This window comes from Cavia porcellus, unplaced genomic scaffold (assembly GCF_034190915.1).
Source record: "Cavia porcellus strain 051 isolate PalLab524CR breed Dunkin Hartley unplaced genomic scaffold, mCavPor4.1 scaffold_2, whole genome shotgun sequence".
NCBI lineage: Eukaryota > Metazoa > Chordata > Mammalia > Rodentia > Caviidae > Cavia > Cavia porcellus.
Window position 1 is genome coordinate 84,683,189 of NW_026947485.1, and position 20,988 is coordinate 84,704,176.

Sequence of the window (20,988 nt, forward strand, 5' to 3'; positions counted from 1 at the left end):
GGTTTCTAATATCCTCTTGATACAATTTTGGTAGCTCATAGAGATCCAGAGACTTATCTGTTTCTTCTAGATTTTCCAATTTACTGGGATAAAAGTTTTCAAAAGTAGTTTCTAATAATCCTCTGGATTTCAGTGATAGCTGTTGTAATACCGCTTCTGTATCTCTGATTGTGTTAATTTGGAGTTTCCCCGTTTTTCTTTTGGTTAATTTGGCTAAAGATTTATCAGTTTTGTTTATCTGTTCCAGCTAACAACACTTTTATTTCATTGATTCTTTGTATTATTATTTTAGCCTCCATTTTATTAATTTAATCTTTGGTGTTTGTTATTTTTCCCTTCCTTTGGTTTTGGGCTTGGTTTATTGTTTTAATAAGACTTGGAGAAGTATGATTAGGTTATTTATTTGGCATCATTCATCTTTTTTTTAAAATTTTATTTAAGGAGAAAAGAAAAAAAAGCAGGGAAAGGGTACAAGTTATACAGATTTACAGAAAAAAAATGAACAGTAGGAAATCACTAGTTAATGGATTACATATTGTCATCTTAGAAATAATTGTTCAAGTCACAAAATTAAAGCTTGTAAAGTGGACATTCCATCAATGATACTACAAACAGTCCTGTTCATTGATCCAATAAATCTCTGTGATATCATTTTCTATCTTATACACTTAAATATACATGCAGTTATATAGTTTGGAGCACTTTCTTTTCCTCTCTTTTGTACCATGACTATTACACATTTTGGGTTTCATTGCTCCCACAGTTCTTATTACTTTTTTGGAAGAGAGATCATTCAGCTTTTTAAAAATGTATGCACTTATAAATTCCCTCTTAGGACTGCCTTCAGTGTATCTCACAGATTCTGGTGTGCTTTGTTTCACTATCATTTTCTTCTAAGAATTTAAAAATTTTCCCTATGTTTTCAGCACTCACCAAATGTTTCAAAAGTGTGTTATTCAACAGCCATGTGTTTGAGTATTTCCTGTGATTTCTCTTATTGATTTCTAACTTCATTTCACTACGATATGATAGGATGTGTGGGTTATTTTAGCTTCTTTTGTGTTTGTTAAGACTTGCTTTGTGGACTACAAGATGGTCTGTTTTGGAGAAAGTTTCATATACTGCTGAAAAGAGTTTGCATTCCAGTATTGTTTGATGGAATATCCTGTAGATATCAGTTAGCTCTACTCAGTCTACAGTGTTTATTTGTTGACTTTTTTTGAGGGGGCGGTCTGGAATCCTATTTGTGAAAGTGGGACATTGATGCATGCATTACAATTGTATTGGCAGGTATCTGTCCTTTTATGTGGAGTAGGGTTTCATACAATAAGTGCACCAATACTTGGTGTATATATGTTTAAAATTGCTATGTATTCTTGCTGGATTTTTTCTTCTCCTGTATGTAGTAAAATTTTCTTGTCTCTTCTGACTAGTTTTTGTTTTTGTTTTTCTTTTCATGTCTTTTTGAGATAGGATTTCATTATGTAGTTCAGGCTGGCTTTGAACTTACTTTGCAGCCCACACTGGCCTCAAACTCATGGCAATCTTTCTGTTTTAGCCTCCTGAGTGCTGGGATTACAGACAAGCACCAGCATTCCTGGCTTTTTGACTAGTTTTTGCTTGAAGTTTGCTTTGTTGGATATGAGTATAGCTATTATCGCTTGTTTTCAAAACTTTGCATAGAATATCATTTTCTATGCTTTACTAAGTCTATGTATGTCTTTGCAGGTAAGTTGTGTTTCTTACAGGCATCATAAATTTGGTCTTGTTTTTAATTCAGTGTGTCATTCTATGTCTTTTAGTTGGAAAATTAAGACCATTTATGTTATTTTTCAAAGTTATGTACTAATTCTCACCATTTAAAAATTTTCATGATTTTAATTCTTCCTTAATAATAGATCATCTAGTCTTTATGGTTTGTAGTGTTACTTTAAGTGTCTCCTAAAGTACTGATATAGTGGTCCTGAATTTCTTTATTCTTTTCTCAGAAGATCTTTATTTCTCTTTCATTTCTGAGGGATAGCTTTGCTAGAGGTAGTAATCTTGGATGGTGTTTGTCTTATTTCACAGTTTGAAATATATTATTTAATATTTTCTTGACTTTTAGAGTGAGAAACTGCTTTTATTCAGATACTTTGCCTTTATGAGTCATTCAGAACTTTTTCTCTTCTAGCTTTCCATATGGTTTCTTTGCTCTGTACTCTTGCTATTTTAACTACGATATAACAAGGCAAGTTTATTTCCTGGCCATGTCTGAGTTCCTTTACCTGGATGATTGTATTTTTCTCAAGATGTGGAAATTTTTGGCTATTATTTCACTGAATATATTTCCTGTGACTTTAATTTTGCATTTTGAGCCCCTCTTGTATTCCAAAGACTCTTAAATTTAGTTTTAAGTTATATTGCAGAGGTGTTGTATTTCTCATAAGTTTTTTTTCCTTTATTGCTGTATAATTGTGATACTTCACCAAGTTTCTCTTCAAGCCCTGAGGTCCTAACTTCTGCATCGTCAAGCCTGCTGGTGAAGGTGTCTACTGAATTTTTAAATTTGATTTATTGTGCCTTTCATTTCTAAGATTTTTGTTTGTTTTTCCCAGACTCTTCAATTCTTTCAAAGTATTCTTTCATAATTCAGATTACTTTCCTTATTTAATTTTGGTGTTTATTGATATCTCCTGAGTTCACTGATGAATTTTATAATCATACTTTTGAATTCTTTGACATTTTGTCATTCTTATAGTCATATTTTTGAGTTCTTTACCTGCTATCTTGTCCAGTGATGTCACTGAAATTATTTATACTGGAGGCATTAACTGGTAGAGGCATCATATTTCCATTCTCCCTTAGATTTCTTATATTTCTATAGTGATATTTGCACTTCCTGTTGGGTTGAATGACTCTTCAGTTTTTATGTAATGACATTTTAAGAAACAGCATGCTCTTGATAGTTTGTCCTGGAATATTGAATTTGTTTTGGGGTTTTTACTGTATATATTTTCAAATCAGGTTCATAGAATGAGTTCCTCATGTCTTCTGTAATATGATGTATTGTCAGCAGTTCAGAGTAGGGAGGTTAATGGGATTTGGGGAGCCCAAAAAAGAGATGCACAGCCATTGGAATTTCTGAACATGCCTTTAATCTCAGGAGTCATAAACTGTGCACACTTATGCAGCTGTCCTCAGGCCCCTGGCTCCAGCACTCCTTGTCTTCTTAATCTCCCTCTATCCTTGGTGACAGTCTACATTTATACCAAAATACACAGTAGTGGCTGTGTGCCAGCAATGACCTTGGTTACATGAGTTATTTACCTGGATGCTGACAAGGCATGCTTGCATTGAAATCTTGTTGTCTTGGACTTAATGTCTACCAGAAACTTCCCACCCCATCCTGAACCAACGTGCAGCTGTCTTATGCTTCATTTTTCACTACACATGCTTATAGTACTTTGAAACTGTGCGCACAGTGCCCGAGCCTGAAGTCATCCTTTCTCTGTAGGCTTCATGGAAGTGAGGTTCTTCTACTGATGTAGGCAGTTGTGTTGCAGATCTTCTGTCATCTTGATTGCCCTTCACGGTGTCTTCTTAATAAACTGGTGGACACTGCTATAGTTAGGCTCTTGAATATGAACCTCTCTCAAGGTCTCACATGTTTAAAGTTGGCCCCTAACTTGGCACTATTGGAGATGGTAAAAACCCTTTAAAAGTGGGGTCTAGGAAGAGGTCTTAGGTCATTTGGGGTGGCCTTGAAGAGGGTAGTGAGGTTCTATTCCTTCTTCTTTCTTTCTCTGTTGTGCTTCCCAGCTGCCATGAGATGAGCAGCTTCCTGTATACATGCTCCTGCCATGAAGTAATGCCTCACTGAAGGCCCCAAAACCCCATGGAATGAAGCTTCCAAAGGTGAGACAGAATGAACCTTTTTTTTCTTATGTTTATTTACTTCAGGTGTTTCTCATAGTCAGAGAAAGCTGACTGACACAGGCACTCCTGAAGAAGTACTAACCACTGACTTCTGCAGGAGCTGGTAGAAATTTCTTCCACAGTGTACTCTAGGAATAGGAAGCATCAAGGAGAATTATTTTGGATCACTTTTTTGGTTCCTTTACTCTTATGAGTAAAATAAAAATAAACAATTACAAAAGAGAGTGTTATGGTTTAGATTAAGAATGACCCTGAATCTCTTAAGTTCTCAGAGGCAGGGCCTCTGGAAGGTGCTTGGATCATGGAGGCACCGTAGTTTATTGTGCTGTTAGGAGGTGCAGCCTGGCAGGAAGAGGCCCGTCAGAGGAGCATGATGCGGGAGGGCGTATCTGCCTCCCCGGCTCATTTCATCTCTGCTTCCTCACTGCCATGACATGAGCCACTTTGCTTTGTGGCAGGCCCTTATCCTATGCTGCTTTTTCCTTAGACCAGCTGACTGGGGACCAAAAACATGAGTCAAAGTAAACCTTTTCTTGTTAGTTAAGTTGTGGGTGTCAGGTAGTTGCCCCACTGATGAGAAAATGACTAAGACAGGGGGTTATACAAAGCAGCAGCTTCTACTAATCACATGGTAAATTATCCACATACATTCTTTTATTCTGAATAGATCAGAGTCTCTATTATGTTATTATCCCCACTTTACAAATAGAAGTAAGTCTTTGAGAGTTCAGCTTTAGTTGCCTAAAATGCATAACTAGAAGGTAGGAGACTCAATTTTTTTTTGTACAGTGGATCAAACTCACAACTTCATGCTTGACAGGCAAGCACTTGTGCCATTGAGCTATATCCCCACACTGAATTCACATTTGCATGTGGCTTCTTAACTCTTTGAGTCTGAGAGTTTCACCAACATACCGCCTTCTAGATAATTCTATATCATTCACAAGAGATGGATTAGATGTGTGACATTAGGATTGTCTGAACACTGGTAAAGGTCCTTACTGGTTAATTTTGTTAGGAGCTGTAGGGTGAGACATTAGAGTGGTAGAGAGGTGTTTGGAGGATTTAGAGCAGTGATGAACCTTTTAGAGTCCTCAGTGGTATTATCAGCCAGCTGCAGCAAGGGTGCCATAGGTTTGCCACCATCGATCCAGGGAGTGAGAGAGGGCAAAGAAGAGATGAGAAGCAGATGCATCCTGTGCAGAGGAAATTAGGCTCTCCACACATGGAAGAGGAGGGCAGAGCACGGAGGTTTCTCAGAATGGATAAAATCATGGTGGTCACTGGTAAGTGAATGCAGAGGTGGAATGATGTGTGTGTTAAAGTTGGTTTGGTGACTAGAAGACAGCCTGGTCTGATTTGCTCAAGCACAGGGAGAGAAGCAGGTCTTTTCTTAGAGGGGAGCCTGTTTGAACCATCTGGTCACAATAGAGAAAAGACAAGCTGTGGTCACCCCGCTATGTCAGACCCCAGAAATGTCCAGGTGGAGCTGGGGCTGAGGCCTTAGTGGGTTCACTTCCAGTCTTACCTATGTCACCAGCCCTGGTAAGATGGGTCATCCTGACCGTATCAGAGCTGAGGCTCTTGGAGGTTGATTCAGAAGACATGGAAACTTCCTGATGTAGCTCCTAGTGGAAAAACTCCATGCCAGGAACTCGTGGTTTGCCTCTCAACCTAAGGGCCTGCAAAGAGGCATTTCGTGTGTGTTGGATAGAGATTGCTAAAATTCTATGTAGTGGGGCCAGACAACCTTTCAAACCACCAAATTACTTCATTACTGACTTCTAAAACAGGTCCTCAGCTTATCCACTTGTCACCACTCCCAGAAACACTCCCCTGAGTGGACCACACTTACCTCTCTTCTGCAAACCACAACTGTCCCTTGGGGTCTATTCCTCCTGTGTCAGCTGCATCCCAAGCTGGTGCCTTGCCTCTGCCTCGGTGATCTTTCTAAGATGCAGCTCCGAGGAGCTTCTTCTGCTGCTTAGAGCTTCCCAGGAAGACTGCCAGTGAGTGCTGGCTCTCCTCTCACCTATGCTTCCTCCCACCATCTCTTCTGCGTGTTCTTTTCTTCTTTTTTTAAAAAAATTTTATTTAAAAAAAAGCAAAACAAAAAAATGGTAGCAACAATACAGAATTCCAAAAAGAAAAAAAAACACTAAGAAATCACTAGTTGATAAATTACATACTGTCATCTTAGAAATAGTTGTTCAAGTTACAAAATTAAAGCATACAAAGTGGATATTCAAACAGTGAGACTGCAAATAGTTCTGCTCAGCGATCCAACAAAAACTTAGAAATACGGTTATCTATCTTACACACTTAAACATATATGCAGTTATATCTTTTAGAGCACACTCTTTTCGTCTCTTTTTTAAAATAGCAATTACAAATTTTGGGTTTTATTACTCTGACATTTCTTATCACTTTTTACACTAGAGACACAATGTGATATTTATAAATATGATTCTTATTTATTAAGAATCACTTATTAAGATAGTCTTAAGTTGCCTCCTATGAAGGTCTCAAGATCATCCTTTTTATAGCTGAGTAATATTCCGTTGTACAAAAATACCACATCTTTTTCATCCTTTCTGTGGTTGATGGGCATTTTGGTTGTTTCCAAGATTTAGCTATTATAAATTGTGCTGCTATGAACATAGGTGCACATATATCACTGTGATATGACCTTTTCAGTTTTTCTGGGAAAATACCCAGGAGGGGAATAGTTGGATTGAATGGAACTTCCAATCCTAGTGCTTTGAGGAATCTCCATACTGATTTCCACAGTGGTTGCACCAGTCTACACTCCTACCAACTGTGGAGCAGTGTTCTTTTTTCCCACAGCCTCGCCAACATTTGTTATGAGTTGATTTCTTGATGGCAGCCATTCTGCCTGAAGTGAGATGGCATCTCAATGTTGTTTTAATTTGCATTTCTCGAATGACCAGTGATGGTGAATATTTCTTCATGTATTTATTTTCCACTTGTGTATCTTCATCTGAGAAATGCATATTCATCTGAGATGCCCATTTTTGGAGAGGGTCTTTGAATTTGGGGGGCTTGATGTTTTTTTAGTTTTTTATATATTCTGAATATAAGTTCTTTGTCTGGGGGACAGCTGGTTAAAATTCTTTCCCATTCTGTGGGTTTGCTTTCCACTTATTGCTGATTTCTTTTGAAGTGCAAAAACTTTGTAATGAGATGAGATCCCAGTTGTTTAATGAGTACTTACCATGTGGTTTGAGTTTTGTTCATGAACTTTTTGTCTACCCCTATGCCTCCAAGGTTTCTACCTACCTTGTCTTCCAGTAGATTTAGTGTTTCTGTTTTAATATTTAGATCTTTGATCTATTTAGACTTTAGTTTAGTGCATGGTGTTATGCATGGGTCTAGTTTCAGCCTTCAGCATGTGGAAAGCCAATTTTTCTAACACCCATTTATTTATTTATTTATTTATTTACTTATTAAATTTTATTTAAGGAGAAAAAAAAAGCAGAGAAAGGGTACAAGTTATACAGATTTACAGAGAAAAAAAACAGTAGGAAATCACTAGTTAATAGATCACATATTGTCATCTTAGAAATAACTGTTCAAGTCACAAAATTAAAGCTTGTAAAGTGGACATTCCAACAATGATACTGCAAACAGTTCTGTTCAATGATCCAACAAAACTCAGTGATATCATTTTCTATCTTATACACTTAAATATACATGCAGTTATATAGTTTAGAGCACTTTCTTTTCCTCTCTTTTATACAATGACTATTACACATTTTGGGTTTCATTGCTCCCACGGTTCTTATTACTTTTTTGGAAGAGAGTAAAACCAAATGTGACATAACAGAACAGAGTCGGTCAAATCAAAAGGGTGGACATAATAGGTAATGTAAAAACATAATACAAGGTGATCAACAATCGTTATCATAATGCCTCCTGATATCTCTAATAGAATTGCCTATATCATTAGTTATAATAAAATTGAACAAAACAGTAAAGAATAAAACCGACAAAACCAAAACATTGGAGACATTGTAGATCTTCAAAAGTAGATAAAAGTCAACGAGAATGGGCGTCATAATGAATCTCATTATCTTCACAGCTGTTGCCTAAACTTTTGAATCTGATACTATCCAGCAAAACAGAATAGGGGAACATCAGTCAAAAACAAGATGGTGAGAGTAATACAGGGCTTTAAATCGAGATAATGGAAAGTCAAAGTGGGTTACTATAATATATCCTGCTATTTTTATTTATTTTTCCCTTAATTAAAAGGATAAAAATAAAAAAGTAAATAATAGAGTGGAGATTGAGATAAAAGAGGGCATAACAGCAAAACAGCGCAGATCAAAACATAACCATTTAAGCAGAATAGCCAACACCTATTTATTAAAGAGGCTATCCTTTTTTCCAGTGAACATGTTTAACCCCTTTGTCAAATATCAGGTGGCTGAGTGTCTTTGTAGTTGTGTTTACATCTTCTAATCTGTTCCATTGTTCCTCAGATCTATTTCTTTGCCAGTACCATCTGGCAATGTTGGCATTGGTCAATGTTGGCAGTTGGTTTGTCATAGATGGCCTTTATAAGATTGAGGTAGACACCATGTATTTCAAGTTTCTGAAGGTTTTTTTTTTTTATCATGAACAGGTGTTAGACTTTATCAAAAGCTTTTTCTGCATCTATTGAGATGATGTGATTTTTGTTTTTGGCTCTGTTGATGTGGTGTATTACATTTATTGATTTGTGTATGTTAAACCATCCCTACATTCCTAGAATGAATCCCACTTGGTCATGATGTAATAATCTTCTTGGTAAATTCTATGCTGCATTCTTTTTGTCGGTATTTTATTGAGAATCTTTGCATCAGTGTTCATTAGTGAGATTGGCATATAGTTCTCCTTTTTGGTTGGGTTTTTCTCTGGTTTTGGTATCAGAGTGATGCTTGCCTCCAGGAATGATTTAGGGAGGATTGCTTCCTTTTCAATTTCATTGAAGAGTCTAAGGAGTATTGGCATCAAACCTTCTGTATATTTCTTGTAGAATTCAGCCATGAATCAATCAGGACTGGGCCTTTTTTTGTTGGTAAGTTTTTAATTATGTTTTCAATTTCAATAGCTGATATTGGGTTATTCAAAATTGCTATATCTTCTTGGTTAGCTTTGGTAGTTCATATGTTTCTAGAAATCTGTCCATTTCCTCTGTGTTTTCCACTCTATATGAGTAGAGATTTTCAAAGTATGTATTCATGATCTTTTGAATTTCCCTGGAATCTGTAGTAATTTCTCCCTTTTTAGTCCTTACTGCATGAATTTGGGTTTTTTCTTTTTTTTTTTCTTGATAAGGTTAGCTTGAGGTTTGTCAATTTTGTTTATTCTCTCAAAAAACCAGCTTTTTGATTCATTAATTCTTTGTATTTTTTTTAGTTTCAATTGCATTGATTTCTGCTCTAATCTTTACAATTTCCTCTCTTCTATGAGCTTTGGGTTTAACTTGCTCTTCTTTTTCTAGACGCTTGAGATAAAGCATTAGGTTATTTGCGCTCATTCTGTTTTTCTTGATATGACAATTTATTGCTTTATGTAGTTTCCTCTTAAGACTGCTTTCATTGCACCCCATAGATTGCAGTATGTTGTTTCTGCGTTTTCATGGAATTGTAGGTATTGATTTGTTTTTTCTTTAATTTCATCTGTAGCCCACTGGTTGTTCAGAAGGTTATTATTTAATTTCTATGTATTTATGCAGCTTTTCCAATTTCTTTTGCCATTAATTTCCAATTTCATTGCACTATGGTCAGATATTACACATGGGAGTATTTCAATACCTTTACATTTAGTTAAGAATGTTTTATGGGATAATAGATGGTCTATTTTGGAGAATGTCCCATGTACAGCTGAGAAGAGTGTGTATTCTGATGTGGTTGGGTGGAACACTCTGTAAACAACTATTAAGTCCAATTCCTCACAGGTATGATTCAATTCTATTATTTTTTTGCTGACTTTTTGTCTAGTTGATCTACCTCTTTCTGACAATGGGATACTTAAGTCCCCTGTTATAATTGTGTTCTTGTGTATTTGGTTTTCCATGTCCATTTGTATTTGTCTTATATAGTTGGGTGCTCCTGTATTTGGTGCATATATATTTATAATTGCTAGTTCTTCCTCTTGAATTTTTCCATTAACAAGTATGTAGTGACCTTCTTTATCTCTTTTAATCATTTTAGGTTTGGAGTTCACATTGTCTACAAATAGCATAGTTACCCCTGCTTTTTTCTGGGTTCCTGTAGCATGGAATACTGTTTTCTATCCTTTGACTTTTAATCTATGAGTTTCCTTTTGGGTCAGATGTGTTTCTTGTATACAGCATATTGTGGGATCATGTTTCTTGATCCATTCTGTCAACCTATTTCTTTTGATAGGTGAATTGAGGCCATTTACATTTATGGATATAATTGATATGTACTGGCTTGACTTTGCCATGTTATGTTCTAGTTGTTTACTTTCTGCTTTTCCTCTTTAATTGCTTGTCCTACCTGGTGGTTTCTTTCTGTTGTTGTTCTGGGGATTGTGGCCATTTTTATCTCTATCTAGCATGTCTTTCAATAGTCTTTCTAGGGTTGGTTTGGTGGACATGAATTTCTTCAGTTGTTCTTTGTCATGGAAGTGTTTTGTGTCTCCATTAAATCTGAATGAAAGTTTTTCTGGGTACATCAGTCTGGGTTGAAAGTTGTTTTCTTTCAGGGCTTGAAATACCTCCCTCCAAGCTCATCTTGACTTGAAGATTTGTGCTGAGAAGTCTGCCAGTGATTCTAATGGGCTTTCCTTGATAGGTGAGTTGTGTCTTTTCTCTAACAGCTTTTAGTATTCTGTTTTTATGCTGCATGTCTGGGATCTTAATTATTATATGTCTGGGTATAGATTTATGTTAGTTGTGATTGTTTGACATTCTGTTTGCCTCACTTATCTGCATATCAGATTTTTCCCCATGTTGGGAAATGTTCTGCTATTACTTCTGTGAATATTTTAGTTATGTCATTTGTGTTGACTCCTGCATCTTCACTGATGCCTATTAGCTTGTATTGTTTCTCTTGGCATCATCTTCAAACTGCTGAATTGTCATTTCATGTTGTTATTTTTAAAAGTTCTTTCCTTCATGATCACTAATTGTGATCCTGTCTTCAAGGTCTGAAATTCTATCCTCAGCTTCATTTAAATGGTTTTGCTAGCTTTCAAAAGACTTTTTTGTTTCTTGGATGTCTCTTTGAATTTGTTTCATGAATTGTGGTTGTTTTCTATATTGTTTATTCAAGGTTTCAATCAGTTTCCCATGCTCCTGTACTTTTTTTTTATCTAATTCTTCTCTAGCTGTGCTGAGCAACTCTTTTACTAAGGTTGTTATTTCTGTTTTTACATGAGAGATTGCTTCTAATTTCTGCTATAGCCTCATGGAGTTATTTTTTTATTTCACTTGCTATCTTTTCAGAGATTTCTGGTGTGTTCCTTTTGAAGTCCTCTATTTCAATGTCTCCTGTACTTGCTCCTGGTGGACTAGATGTCTGAGATTGCATTTTGCTTTTTTGTTTTGCCATTTTCCCCTTTTGGGTTAACATTTGGTCCTTCATTTCCACTGGTGTCAACTGTTGATAATGTGTATCTTGGAGTCCTACTGTGAGGTTGATGTTTGCTCAATTGCTTGGTCCCACAATAAAGAGGTGGCCCACTCACCTGAATTTTCCCTGCAGGGCTTGTTGGGTGAGTCCTATGTTCTTACTAGGCTTATAAACCTGGGAGTACTGATGGAAATCAACCTCTAGTTCCTGTTGTTATTATGTCTTCAGGTTGTTCAGAGTCACCAGATCTCCCTGTTTATAGTGTTTGTCTGGGTTCCCACAGGCTCCCTTAATTTTCTCCAGGTTGGGAGGTCTTGTTGGCACCCTGGTCAAGCTACCTGATATTCTCTGTGTGGAGGAGGGACCCACCCACCCACTTGCCAAGCTCGCCTATGGCCTACTTCTGGAGGGGGCTTTGCTATTGCTCCTGTTACTCACTGAAGGTGGCAAATTCTATTCTCATTTTAGGGGCAAACTCACCCCACTGATGGATGCCTGCTGAGTTCTTCTTACTGAGTCTCTCCTCAAAACTGCATGGTTAATCCATTGTAGTCCAAGGTTCTGGGTGGAGGTGTGGCAGCCGAAGATCAACAGCAATGCTAGGTCCACGAAGTGGGGGGGGGGGTCCCCAGTGGCAGCAATGGGACTGCGGGGTGCGTGTCACAGGTTGGAGTTCCTAGGTCCTGAGGTGGATGGCCAGGACTGTGGGACATAGGAGGGACCTGGTTTGGCCCGGTCTCATGTGCACCTCTGGCTGGAGTTCCCCAATCCCATGAGGTCATCTGCGGAGAAGGTGGGAGTCACAGGAGGGGCCTGGGTTTAAACAGGCCCCATGCATGCCTCTGGCTGGAGTTCCCAGGTCCTGTGAGGTAGTCTGCAGAGACTTGCAGGTTCTTGTCTTAGCTCCTTCCAAGAGGCCACATTCTGGAGCCTTGAGTCTCTCACATATGCAGTTTCTTCCTCCTGGCAAATTCCTCTCCTTCAATCCCTTTTTTTCCCAGCAGATGCCTAATCCTTTCTCCTTTTCTGCTTAGGCCTTGCTTTGCAGACTCTTGTCTCCATGGCTAGATGACATTTTTCTCCTTCCTTGTAGGTTTTGTATCTCTAATGATTCTGTTCAGGAAACCTTGCTCCCCTAATCTTGCTGCCATGAGTGTTTCAGATTCTTTTTGCTTAGCGGGAAACTCTTGAGGCTGTGCAGCACATCTGCCTCAACTTCCCAGCAGCAGGATTAGTGGCTGGCAAAGAGCGGATGCTTGGTATGTGTGTGCTGAAGGGAGGGGCCGGTATTGGAACTTCTGATTAGCCTATGCTTAGAATGGATTCTACTCTTTGGGCGTCTTTTGTCTCACCATCTCCTCTAGCTGTCTTCCCCTCTTCCTTCATTCTCTTTTTCCCTTCCCCTTTCTAACTTCCTTCCCCAGTATAGCAGAGTTGGAGAGCCCTGTTACTGGGAAGGGTCCTTCCTTACCCCTTCAATCCCTTTTGGATTCAACCACCTTGTTCCCAAATCAGTGGGAGTAAAGAAAATGGACCAGTTTTATGTTCTGAGTTCCTGGACTACCTTGTGGAATCAGTGTCCTCAGAGCAATCATGTTCTTCTCTTTCCTTCTCCTGGGAAACAAAAGTGTCCTGGTCAATGATCCTGCCCTTGGACACTGTATGGTGACTGAACCCATAGAATATGGAGGGGGCAGGGTTTAGTTTGGATTTCCATGTGGCTCCTTCTGAGTTCATCTCATGCTTGTCTTCAAAGGAGGATGGTGTTTACTGAAACAGGGCTGGGGTCAGTCAACAGAAAGTCCCAAGAATCCCATGATGTTCTCACAGATCCCTCCTAGGAACCACTTCCTAATCTTTACTGCCTCAGCAGCCTGGGTGTGGGCGTTGCTGTTTATAAAGGAGCTGAGTGTCACAGTGGTCAGGATACCAGCCTGCTCCTGCTCACTGGCACTCAGCTCACTCAGCAGGAAACTGGCCAATGTATTTATTCATGAAGATTCATCCATGCAAGTGCCAGGTGGGTTGTGCTTTTACCCAAAGAATCAGTGAACTGGGCCAGCAGGGGTCTGGGCTGGGACTCACTGACTTCCCTTCCCTACATCTAATGGCATAGCTGCCAAACGCCGTAAAGATGCTTGTTAGAAAAAATATCATAACCTATTACTGACTTATTTTCAGGAGCAGAAACTTATTGAGCAACACCAAATGGTGTTGCTTAACAGAAAGCAGAAGTAAATGTGATGCAAAACAACCCAGGAGAGAGGCAGGGACTAATGCTGTAAACTGCAGCAGGAGGAGCAGCCACAGAGCAGTAAGGGATGTCTTCTCAGAGGGACCGACTGCCCACATGGAAATCAGGGTCTGCTTCCTGCTTGGCTCAGCTTGGTTTCCTGTAAAAGTAGAGCTTGAGAGAGGATTTGGCACAAGCAGCTCATTTGGGGAGTGAACCCCAGAGCCACCATGCAGAGGTGGGGAGATCCAGAGCAGGGTGAGGAAATAAGAGGGGCCACTGTGAGAGACTCCGAGAAATGAAAGGAACACGGCTCAGAACTGAGAGTAAGCAGGGTTGTTTCCTGAAGCCCCATTCCCCCTGGTTTAGAGGGGCTGGTGGATTATCGTTAGTACCCAGGTACCATCAGCTTCCTGAAGCATGGTAGTGCTCCGGGCCTCAGTACAGAGATGGAGACTGACAGCTATGCCGATCACCTGTGGGTAGTCCTGGGGCAGGTGCCCAGACCTGGCTGAGTCTCCTGCACTCTGTGTGCAGAATGGCTACTCAGACCAGCTCATCTATGACTAGGATCTTCAGGAGAAATGTGACATCAGAAATCTTCAGTCAGTGGAAAACGCTGTCTTCAGGAGCAATTTCTACTCCAGCTTGGTACATTCCTCCAGGGAGGAGTAGCAAGGGGTGTGGTGAGGGAGGCTGTACTTGGTTTCCTGGGCCTGGCATCACACAGCATGGGATTCAATTCCCAGCTCCTCTGTCAAGTCCGTCCGGCCAGGGCTGATGTTGCCTGTGATCAGCCCTTTGACGCTCAGCACTTAGGCCCTCCCTGGGAATTTCTCATTTGAATTTCTTCTTCTCCATGGCTGCTTTCCCCAGATATGAGGCAGGCTTTCAAGGTTCTTGACTTAAACAGCTCTGCTGTGGACACCACGAGATTGAGATTCCCAGAGTCAAATAGTACCACAAATTCTGCCACACGCTCACAGGAAAGCCATGGCAGCTCTCCTTCCTGGGACTGGGAGTCAAGGAAGCTTGATTCTAGAGAGAATTAAAGTAGAAAATTTGGACAGGTGGAGTGGCACATACCTGTAATCCCAGCACTTGGGAGGCTGAGGCAGGAGTATATCACTGTGAGTTCAAGGCCAGCTTGGGCTACACAGTGAGTTTAAGGCCACCTTGAATGACATGGCAAGACCCTGTCTCAAAATAAATAAATAGGAATGTGGCTGGAATCTATTAAAGAGTTTACATTCTATCACAATTTGGAGATTGTGACCTGTATTGACTCCATTTTGTGGATGAGAAAACCAAGTCACGGGGCACATGAGAAGCTTGTCCAAGGTCTCATCTGATCTACATTCTGGAGCCAGATTCCCTCTTTACTGGGCTACATGGTTCCCACTGTGAGAACGGCAGGAGGATCAGGTGTAAACTTGGTCAGGAGAGGTGAGTTTTCCAAGTTTACTCATGTACCCATCTGCAGAAACCCTCACAGGCCACTGAGGGTCTTCATGGCCCCAGGCAGGGACCACTCTGGGCTTCACAGCAGGCGAGAGCAAGGCTTGAAAGACACCAGGAGATGGGGCCATGTCCACCTTTGTGGCTGTCCCTGCTGTCCCTGTGCTGCCTGCTTCTCTCTTCTTGCCCAGCACCGTGGTCCTCCAGGTCAGTGTGTCTCTGCAGTTTCAACACCGACTGAGATAGGCCACTGAGATAGGGAAGAAATGGGATGTGGGCTACCACCATCCGTCTGCCACAGGTGGGCAGAGGGCTGTGTGCCAGCTGCTTTCCTCTCAGCACTTTACCCCACAGGTGACCCTCTACAAGGCCCACTCAGCAATCACTGTCCCAATGAGGGGTGTGGAAAGTCCCTACCCAGCTGGGTTCCATTTTCTTTTCCCTGCTGCTTTTGTATTCAATATCTGGGGCTCTTCACTTTTGCTGACAACTTGCTTAATGAGAGTTGGAAACTTGGGTGCCTAGGAGTGTTAGGTAATTTCTTTAGAAATGGCTCTCTCTCCAATCAAAATTATTCCAGGTCCTTCTTGCCTTGAACAAAGAATTGGATGAGACAAACCCAAAACAGCATCAAAAGTGTATGTGAAAAGTGAGCAGTGATTGATTATGGGGAAAACCAGCTCTGTTGTGTGAACGTGGGCAGGAGAAGAGAAAAAGAAGATAAAAGCAAAAATAAAAGTGCACGCTTCCTCTGGGAAATGCAGCTTGGGGTCTCGTAGGAAGTCACGATAGTGTGCTCCCCATGGCGTCTCAGTTCTTTCATGCTAGCTACATCCTGTGGGAAACTGCAAGAAATTCCACCTATGAGGTCCTGAGAATTATTTGCTGATGTCCTGGGGTCTTGTAGTTGACAGGTCCTGCTCATTTCTCCAACCAGCTTTGCCATGCCTTGTCTCCCATATCACTAGGAGCAGAGAAGGGATTGTGAAAGGGGAACCCAGATGTCATATCTAGTTCCTCTGGGCAACTTGCACTGAGGTCTTTGGAGTGAGAAGAATTGCATAGAAGAATGGGGTGCTCTTGGCTCAGTGATTCTCATTCCTGCCTGGAGTGATTTAATTCTTTCTTTCTTTCTTTCTTTCTTTCTTTCTTTCTTTCTTTCTTTCTTTCTTTCTTTCTTTCTCTCTCTCTCTCTCTCTTTCTTTCTCTCTCTCTTTCTTTCCTTTTCTTTCTTTCTTGTTGTATAGGTGAGACTTAGGCACCAAAATCCTGATGATTCTAACAGGCAGCCAGGGCTGAGAATCCCTAGCTTGGTTTCAGTCTGTGGTTCTGAAACAGAATGCACTGTTCCAAGCCAGCCTTTGAGGCTCAGCTCCCAGGAAAGTGGCCTGTCCTTCTCAGATCTGCTGACTCTGCCAAAGCTCCCAAATTGGTATTCCCCTACCACGTGGTACTGGACACCAGGAAATGAATGGTACCCCTCTGGGATCTAATGGGGAGTATGCACAGGACAGCTCTGCAGCGATGCCAGGTCCACCCAGAGCACCGCAGCAGAGTGCAGTGCACAAGTGCTCCCCAGAGAATGGTGGATGCCTTATTAGCTCTCGGCCTGGGACATGAGAGGAGAGAATTGTATCAGGAGGCCATGAGGAGAGGGACTCTGTGGTACCTGTGGCTCTGTCCCCCACCTCTCTGTTTTGGGAGGCTGTTGTGGGAATTCTCATTGTGACAATCTGAGTCCTGAGTAGGGGTTTACAAAGCTGATTCAGAGATTAAGTGAGGTGCTTTCAGGAAATATTTGAGTTCAAGTTTGGAGTGAATAGAAGTTTGCAGAATTAGGATCACTTTCAGCCATGTTGAAATCTTCATTAGATTTTAGAGTAAGACAGAGTTTCTTTTCTAGTGTTCCTCTGTGAGTGATGTACTTATGGTACTCTCTCTCTTGCTTAAGTATAATTTGATAGGTTAGGTTGATTCATCTATGCAGAGGTCTGAAAGTTCCACAAAATCAATTGTTGTAGTCAGGGGTTGTACACAGAGAACAATTAGGATCAAGACATGGAGTTTATAATATTATTTTTATAATGGTCACCCAGAGTTAACACAGGAAAATGCAGGAAATCTATCCACAACACCAAAGACATAGATTATTTAGGCAAGAGCCTAAACCCCACAGCAATGTTCACATGAGTCCAGATAAAAAACCAGAGCTCAGGACAATGCCTCCCAGAGTCCAGCTGGAGGTCCAGGGCCCACAAGAAGGACTCACGCCCGTCTCTTTTACAGATCCATGCCGGGAAGACCCAAAGGTCAGTGGTGGAAGCCAGAAAGTCTATGCCAGCAGTATAAAGGAGCTGTGCTAGTGGGATGAGGGTTCTACATTGAGGCCAAGAAGTCACACTCAAAACAAAGACCAGGGCTTTCCTGAAAGGCACCACAGCCGTCCTCAGCAACACAGAGGCCCTGAGCTCCTCTGATGACAAGCACAGTTGGGTACATGCTAGGAAGCAGCGGGACAAGTTCATCCTGGAGACCAAGCAGCACATGTCTTCCCCTCCGCAGCCAGGAAGCAATGCTCAATGTGAGGACTAAAGCTTCTCCAGGGGAACCAACAGCTCAGACAGCAACTTGTAGGAGAACCCACAATGCCTCCTTAACACCTCAACCCTCAACACCTCCCTTCTTCTCCATCTATTTATCATGGCAACTTTCCTCCGCATCTTCACTCAATGCCATGCTGATGTAATCCAGCTGGTGTTAAGCTGACCACTAGTTCTTAACCCATAACATTAATGCTTCGATAAAAGTGATAATTGTGTTAAACAGATTTCTCCCTATGATCTTGTTCCCACTGAATGTCAGTTCCCAGTCCCAGTGGTTGCATTGAAGTCTTTATTTCACAAAACAAAACATTGGAAACCCATCTGTAATGGGAGAGAGGTTTTTGTCTTTTGTATGTGGTAAGTCATTAGGCTTCAGGCATGGCTGGATCCAGAAGTCAAATGGTGTATCTGAAGGTTTACTTTTTCTCTGTTTCTTGACTGTGTCCTCCTTGGCAGGCTGCCTTCATTCTCAGGTAGACATTTTTATTTGGAAAGACAGATGGGCCTTGGCAGGCCCAAGCCAAGATCTTCAAGTTCATAATGCAAGAGGAAGAGGAACTGATTTCTTTCAGTATGTATATTTGCGTTCTCAGGCAAGATGTTAATCAGCTGTGTTGCAGTGATGTGCCCATCCTGGAATTAACCTCTAGGGTTGAGGGATGTCACATAGAACTATTCCTGGCATTATGTCCACCACTATGCCCAGTGCATGGAATAGGTTTCTTACAAGGAGGAATTCAGTCATCAGATGAGGAGAAAGGATGTCGGGCTGATGAGAGGAATGATTTTCCACCACAATGACCAAACTTGTTTTTTTTTTTTTTTTTTTCTTGGCCCAGCGGGTGGTGTTGTGGGCTCTGTTTACACTTCCTCCTACCATTGTGAGGTTATTTAATTGTTTCAGCGGTATAATTGGCTGAATTGGCTAATGTGCCTCATTCGGTGGCTCCATAACTAGCGTGTGTGTGCTCTCTCCTCTCTCCATTCCTCTCCTCTTCCCCACCCCCACCCCTGCGTGACTCACCACTAATATCTCTCCAAGACTCTACTGCTCTGGAGGGATAATTCCTTACTTATATCGGAAGAGGATGAGAGCAATTAGCTGAGGACCTGGGCTCAGCGTCCATCCGGGGCTCCTTGGAGGATTCTGTGTTCTGCGGGAGGAGGGTAATCTGGTTAGAGATAATTTAGGAAAACCAATGGGATGAGGATGGCTCTTGGGTTTGCTGAAAAGGGCACTTGCATCCCCACAAGACGCAGCAGTCTTCCTTTCAAAGCGTGAGACACTGGGTTTGTGGAAGTCCTGCGTCTGTGGGCTTGCTGAGTAATGACGCAGGCGCAGAAGCAGGAAAGAGAGGAACAAAAGGCATCACTCTTGCTTGCAGAACTGGTCAGTCTACTTGGAGATGCTTGAAACGCAGGTGCTCAGCATCAGTGACCAATGAGAGGTTACAGATTTTTATGTCTCAGCTATGTTTTGGGTTAGAAAGGAAGACAAAGATTACAGAGTTAGAGCCGCCAGGGAAGGCTCCTCGGAGGTGGTCTTGATGTATAAGCAGAAACTGATGAAATGGAGGAAGTGCTATAAAATCACAGCACAGAGAGGAGAAAGTGGATATTTGTTGGGGCCAGGCTGGAAGGCATCCTGTGGGAGGATTAGAAGGGTGGAGAAAGGAAGTCTTGGTGACCAAGAGCCTTTAGGCTGCAGCCAAACGAGCAGAATTGTTTTGATTTAGTCGCAACGGAGGCTTTGTCTTCACTCTGCATTCCTGGGTTCCAATTGTACCAAATATTGGGTAAATTTCTGGTGCTCTTACTGCATAGTATGGGATGTGTAGATGTCCATGAGGCTAAGGTATATGCTTCTCACCTAGGTGTCTGAGATGTTCAGGGCTTCTTAGGGATAGACATGAAGGGACTTGGGGATGTAAATATTTTAGCAGACTTTAAAGTTAGGGACATAGGAACAATGGTTGATAGGCTACAATATATCAAGCTCCTACTGCCTACTTACTTACCAGGTTTTTAAGCAGTTACTAAACCCTGCTTATATGACTGGGCTGGGCAATACAGGGAAACAACACTATCATCCAGAGTGTAAGAAGTGTGGCTTCTAGTAGATTCCTTAATGGAGAAGAAGTGGGAACCAGTAGCAAATATCTTGATAGTAGCAAGAATCTGGCTTAGTGGTGAGATAAATTCAAGACCAAATCATGATCCTACTAATGACAAGCTATGTAATTTTGGACAAGCTACAAAAATGTCCCAAAACTAAGATTTTTCTATCTCTAACACATGATTAACCCTTGCCCTACTGGGTTTTTGTAAAGATTACCTATAACATGCAATTAGGCTTTCTACACAGTGGGTACTGATAATCAATTACCAATGTGTTGCAGGTGGACATCAGTACAGCATCCCCAGCTGAGCTGGAAGTGTCTCCCTGGAGCAGTGGTGGTGAACACGTGGCAGGTATGCTGCAGCAGGCTCCGTGTGTTCACCGAAGACTCTAAAGAGTTGCCACCCCTGCTCGGGAGCGTGATGAAGAAGAATCTGAATCTCTTCTTGATCACCCTTCACAATCCAGAGCATTTTTTTCCCACTGGAAATAGGAATACCTCCCTGTTCTTGTCAGCTAAGAATCATCACACTGGAAGATCTACCCGATCTGGGAAAAATCTCGAATTACACATTCTGATAGAGACTACTGATGTTAAGTGCCATTTCTTTAGTCACTAATTGTGTCTGCATGCTGTCCCCAGCTCCTGGCATTGTAGCTTCATTTGTGTATTTACTGAGTATTCGCTGAGCACTTATTATGTACTGGAGCTGTGTATAAGAATTTGATATTTGATTTTCTACCACAGGTGCAGAAGGATTAAATAACTCCTCAGTGGCCAACTCAGTGGACCTTGATGGAGCTGTGTCCTAGTCCTGGCAGTGTGATCCCAGAGCCCAGGTTTCAACCATAACAATGACCTGCTCCTTCATAGGAAGCTGTGCCCCAAGGGCTTGACTGATGTCCCGTAGACTGGGAAACCCTCTGTGCAAGCTCTTATTTCCACAGAGAACTCTTGGGGGCAAAGTAAGACCCCAGAACGCAAGTTCCAACAGTGAAACAATAAGACATGCAGTTGCTTCTTAGGATCTTGCTTTTCTCCTGAATACC

General features: G+C 41.3%; 1 long non-coding RNA gene across 1 annotated transcript; it reads left to right on the forward strand.

The window, feature by feature from the left end:
- The first annotated feature begins 13,457 nt into the window (after positions 1 to 13,457).
- On the forward strand, positions 13,458 to 20,720 carry LOC134472726 (uncharacterized). Its single transcript, XR_010042654.1, has 2 exons — positions 13,458 to 13,545; positions 20,219 to 20,720. It is a non-coding gene; the product is annotated as an uncharacterized LOC134472726 (long non-coding RNA).
- Positions 20,721 to 20,988: the final 268 nt, after the last annotated feature.